The sequence below is a fragment of the Alosa alosa genome, chromosome 7, assembly GCF_017589495.1.
Source record: "Alosa alosa isolate M-15738 ecotype Scorff River chromosome 7, AALO_Geno_1.1, whole genome shotgun sequence".
Lineage (NCBI taxonomy): Eukaryota > Metazoa > Chordata > Actinopteri > Clupeiformes > Clupeidae > Alosa > Alosa alosa.
Window position 1 is genome coordinate 16,100,722 of NC_063195.1, and position 6,224 is coordinate 16,106,945.

Below are 6,224 nucleotides of genomic sequence, written 5' to 3' on the forward strand. Positions count from 1 at the left end.
TCAATGTTTCTGAGTTGGGGTGGTAATAAATTCTAGAGACGGGCTCCCCATGGTGGTGAGACGGTGAAGGGGACAGAGAGGTGTGTGGAGAAGGAGGATCTGAGAGCGCGGTAGCCTATTCCAAGTACATGGTTTGGTGGCAAACCTGGGTAAGTTAACTAATAGTAAACCTCCTAATAGAAGAGCTGTATGGCTTCATTATCCTGACGAAACAATGCCGTAGGGCTCTTGTTGTAGGAGGTTTACCACTTATTCGGAGTTAACCTACCCAAGTTTGTCACTAAACCACATACTTGGAATACCCCCAGGAGGGAGTGGGAACCTGGACGAGATCAGACAAATATGGGGTCGTCGAGCTTGTGGATGGCCTTGAAAGTAAACAGGAGCACTTTGAATTGAAACTGAACCGGGAGCCAGTGGAGCTGTTGGAGGACAGGAGCGATGTGGTGGATGGAGGGGGTTCGAGTTATGATGGCGGCAGCTGAATTCTGGACTTTCTGTGGAGGGATTTGTGAGGGAGAGTTGCAGTAATCCAGACGGGAAGTGACGAGACTGGATGGTGGCAGTGTGGGAGATAAGGGAGGGGCGAAGGTGATTGATTTTGTAGGTGGAAGAAGGCAGACCGGGTAATGTTATTGATGTGGGGTTGAAAGGATCGTGTGCTGTCAAGGATGACACCCCTTAACCTGGGGGGAGAGTGAAACGGGTTAGTAAGAGAAAAGCTGTTGGTTTTGGATAAAGTGGATTTGGTTCCAATAAGGAGAACCTCGGTTTTATTACTGTTTAATTTAAGGAAGTTTTGGGTGAACAAGGTTTTTATTTCAGAGATGCAATCAGTAAGGGAGGTAGGCAGGAGAGTGGACGAGGGTTTGCTGAAGAGGTAGAGCTGGGTGTCATCAGCATAACAGTGGAAGAGGGTTTGCTGAAGAGGTAGAGCTGGGTGTCATCAGCAGGGTTTGCTGAAACAGTGGGGCCGAGGGTTTGCTGAACAGGTAGAGCTGAACAGGGTCATCAGCATAACAGTGGAAGAGGGTTTGCTGAACAGGTAGAGCTGGGCGTCATCAGCATAACAGTGGAAGAGGGTTTGCTGAACAGGTAGAGCTGGGCGTCATCAGCGTAACAGTGGAAGAGGGTTTGCTGAACAGGTAGAGCTGGGCGTCATCAGCGTAACAGTGGACGAGGGTTTGCTGAACAGGTAGAGCTGGGCGTCATCAGCGTAACAGTGGACGAGGGTTTGCTGAACAGGTAGAGCTGAACAGGTAGAACGCCATCATCAAGTGGCGAGGGTAACAGTGGACGAGGGTTTGCTGAACAGGTAGAGCTGGGCGTCATCAGCATAACAGTGGAAGAGGGTTTGCTGAACAGGTAGAGCTGGGTGTCATCAGCATAACAGTGGAAGTGAATGTTAAATTTGCAGAAGATATTGCCAAGGGGAAGGAGGTAAATGATGAAGTGCTGCCATGTGCAGCATCACACACAGAGACACACACACACAGCCAGTGCTGGACATTATAATAATAATAACTTTAATTTATATAGCGCCTTTCTCAAACCCAAGGTCACTTTAGTGGAAAGGAAAAATACAACAACAAACACAAAAACAATACAACAAAGCATACCATACATGTTTTTATTTATTATTTATTTAACCTTTATTTTACCAGAAAGGTCCCATTGACACAATGTCTCTTCTGCCAGGGAGTCCTGGTCAAGACGGCAGCAATGATTTAATTTAGAAAGACAATGAATGGACAACATGGGACATGGACACAGTCCAAAGACACCAATAACACACTAACACAGAAGACACAGATGACAGACAACAAAGGCTAATATAAGGAGAGCTTAAAGAATAATATGGAATAATTACACAAAAGTCTATTTTTGAAATGTTTTGTTGGCTCAATGGGTGTGTATTAAGATGGAATATACATCTGCATAACTTACATTATAGCTATCTAGTTGAGCACAATGACTATGCTTTTGTGAGAAGGCACATCATTCATGAAAGCAAGAATATCCCTGGCAGACCTTTACAAAATATGACACCATACACACCTGATACACCAGTGGATGCGATATGGCACAGTTTGAGAACCACTGCCTCCACTTACTCTCGGCTAATGTGCTTTTATCTGGAAATCTGGATAGGCTATATATATATATATATATATATATATATATATATATATATATATATATATATATATATATATTGTATTTTTATTTATTTTTTATTTATTTTTTAATGCTGTAATGTCCACACCAAATGTAATTTATTTTTATAAAAACTATAAGCAAAGTGTTTTTCTTCTAGTTTGTGGGTAACATAGGGCCATGTCAAAACTGTTTTCATCCTGTCTCGATAATATAATGGGAGAGTGTTCAGGAGTCAAATGACGGATCATGCAAGAACCTTTCTGTTAAAATCTAATTGAAATTAACGGTAACACTTGACAGTATCCACATAAGAGTGACATGACACTGTCATGAATACATGACACTGTCATGACACATGAATCTTAACCTTAACCCTAACCTCTAACCCTGATCCTAATCCTAACCCTAAATTGTTATGACAAAAACCGAATGTCACTTAATAACAGAAGCGTTATGTCATAAACGTTTATGACTTGTTTATGACATGTTCATGACAGTGTCATGTCACTCTTATGTCAATACTGTCAAAGTGTAACCGGAAATTAACATTTACATTTGCATTTAGTCATTTACCAGACACTTTTATCTTATCTTTAAGCGACTTACTAGGGAGACAACATTCAAGCTACATAGCAACAAATACTTTACTATAGCAATACCTGACGTTTAAGTGCAGAGATTAAATATGACATTTCTGATTTGCATCTCATGATGCCATAGGTCTAATGTGCATGAATGAAGCCTAACAAATACACGGGTTTCCCGTTTACCAACAAAACTAGATGCGCGCGCAGCCGTGAGGCAGAAGACGCTTGGTGGTCGTCCACAACGTTATAAACTTAACCTAAATAGTTGGGTGCTGTAAGCTACAATCGGATTTTTTTTGTATACCCCTGTTGTCTCAATGATATTAACATCTCATTTCAGACTATATTTCAAAGTTTGGATTATTAATATAACATCGTATTTTGTCATTTTTGGCGAAGACATGCATTCCGTTAGGGATATTGAACATATTTAACATTCTCTAACCATCGTTATTTTCGATTTGGTGCGGTTTTCAGCACAAAAACTCGTTTTATTTTTTTTGCTCTTTTGCATTGATCTATGCTGTTCTATGGTGCTTTCTGCCTCTTGGTTGCGCACGCATGTTTTCGTGACGTTCCATAGAAATCCATGAATACTACCTGACGTTGAAGCAGAGGTGGAAAGTAACGAAATACATTTACTCACGTTACTGTATTGAGTAGTTTTTCTGTGTATTTTGTATTTTTTAAGTAGTTTATAAAATCGGTATTTTAAATTTTACTTGATTCATTTTGAGTGAAGTATTGTACTTCGCTAGGCCTACATCAAAAATCCCACACGTTACTTGGGTAAAAAAAGACTAACGAAAACGGAAAGGGAGAGAAAAAAATTGCGCATGTCAGCATGTAGCCTACAACAGGACATGAATTAAGCTGGCGCCATGCAGTCTTTCTGAAAGTGATGGAGACTGGATCACAAAATGCATCAGATTAGCCTAACCTATGAAAGTGTATTTTCCGCTATTCCAATCGGGTTGTCTCAGTTCGTTTTAGCACTAATGATTATGGAGATATTTAAGCAAACACCATGGGATTTCGTGTTTTGACATTTGTGCTCACCTTTCTTTGGAAAGAAGTTTATTAGCAGTTGTTTCCCCTCATTTTGATGTCTCTCTTTTTCCTGTTTTGGCCTTTGTTTTTAGTAACCTGACTTGGCTTTCTTGGAGAAAGACATTGCACCAGCAGCAAAACAATTAGCGGTCCACTACTAGCGATGCTCAACTAAATAATAGGGGTGGGCATATCGATCCAAATATCGATAGTATCGATACCAACATTGGTATTGGTATCGGATCGATACCAGTGTGATGGGATCGATACTTTAATTCCAGTTCACTTCCAATATCTCTCAATTTGTTCAAAATGCATTGTTCCTGTTTCACCAAGGGCTAGCCTACAGTCAAGCAAACGATTCCTTTCACATCTTGCATGCCCGCTTTGCAATGTTTCGTTGCTGAAATGGGAATCATAAAATCATTAGCATATTGATGTTTTATTCATGTCATAAATCATAAAACACACTGTTCGGCCCCTACATAAAATTATATAAACTGCTTTTAGTTACAAATATCAGTATTGGTATCGGTATCGACAATACTGGCCCTATATTTAATTGGTATCGGATCGAAACCAAATTTTACAGTATCGCACACCACTACTAAATAAACAAAAGATAGACTACCTTATGAATAGGTAGTCCTAAACCATTTAGCGCTTTAGCAAGGGAGAGAGAGTGAGAGTGACCTTACACAGTTTTCACTATGTTTTGTATACAAAATCCAGTCAGTCAAACTTTAAATTTCGCCTGACATTCATTTTGACATTTAATTTGGAAGTATTGAACGCTTTTGAACGTATTGAACGCTTATTTTTATTTTTTCAGTAATTAGCCTAAACTTCCCGTGAGTCTATTCGAAATTTTCACCACACATTATATTAACACATGTATAAAAAATCCAAACATAAGAGTTTTGTGTATTAAAGTGGAATGACACAGAAAAAAGGATTGAACGTGCCTACTGAAATTTCTTCAATACTTTGTGGAAAAGCCTTTGTTTGTAAAGACAGCTTCAAGACATTTCCTTTATCACAAAACTTATTGGTCGCAGTATCAGGTCTGATTTTGGCCCATTGTTCTAAACAGATTCCAGGGGTCCCTCTTGTGAATCCTGATCTTTAGTTACTTCCAGAACTATTTAATTGAATTGGCTGCCTTCAAGTCTTTCTGGAGCTTTCTCCAAGTGGTCCTTGGCTCTTGGAATTGACTATCCTTCTGACTCCCTGGTCAGAAATATTACGAGATCCTGTTCATGGCCGGTTGATGATGCAGTGATGTTTCTTCCACTTGCAGATAATGGCTCCCATGCTGCTTACTGGAATATTCTGATGTTTTGAAATGCATCTGTAACCAGTTTCATTGATATGTTTTGCAACAATAAGGTTGCAAAGGTCTTGGAAGAGCTTTTTGCTTTTATCCATCATGAAATGTTTCTTGTGTGACACCTTGGTAATGAAAAACCTTTTTATAGCCCATCAATATGTAGGCTACTAACCAAGCTTATATTAATTTGCACAGATAGAAAGGATAACTATACAGATTCCAGCTCGTTCCTTCCCTTTCCTTGCCTTAGTGCTTTTTCTTAGCGTGTTTAATACTTTTCCTCAACTTATGGAGTTGTTTGTTTTTATGTGTGGATTACCTGAGTTATTACTAATGCCTGGTGAAAATGTTGTGCCCCCTGTATTCCTGTATTTTCACGGGCCCTCTCCTCCATTGGGGCCCTATACTTCCCACTTTCCCCCCCAGTACGACGCCCTTTAATCTGCTGAACCTTCTGCTCGTTTCCAAATATAAAAAAAAAACTCTCTGCAACTCAATATTGGCCTGCCTGCCTCAGCTGCCTGTGAGGGGCTTTTCAGTTGTGCTGGATTACTGTTCACTGCAAAGCGACCCAAGGATGAGTGCAACTAACTTTGAAAATCAATTACTGCTCAAACTTAAAGGAGAACTTCGGTGATTTTTCACATAGATCTCCATTTCTCAACGTCCTTTTCAGGCAAGTACCTCCACTCGGCGCCATATTGCAACAGTTTTGGGCACTTATCGCGGCATCTATTTCAGCAGAAATGGCGTGCGTAAGGCTTCACGACACCAATCTTGCTCCAGCAGCGAGATCACAACAGATGATTGGCACGATGTCTTCACAGCACACCACATGATTGGCTCAATGTATTTTACAACACACCACATGATTGGCTCAATGTATTCACATGTCGACGTTTTGCCGCGGAAGGGTTGTGATATGTGTAGACATATGATGTGTAGACAACTGCCATATTGGCGTTACAAACTAACTCCATGCATTACTATGGAGGATTTTTTTGAGTGCTGTATCTCCTCATTAGAAAGTCTTTGGTAAAATTGGTTGTTCTGGTACCCAAAAAAAAAAAAAAAAAGTAACTAAGTAACTTTTACTT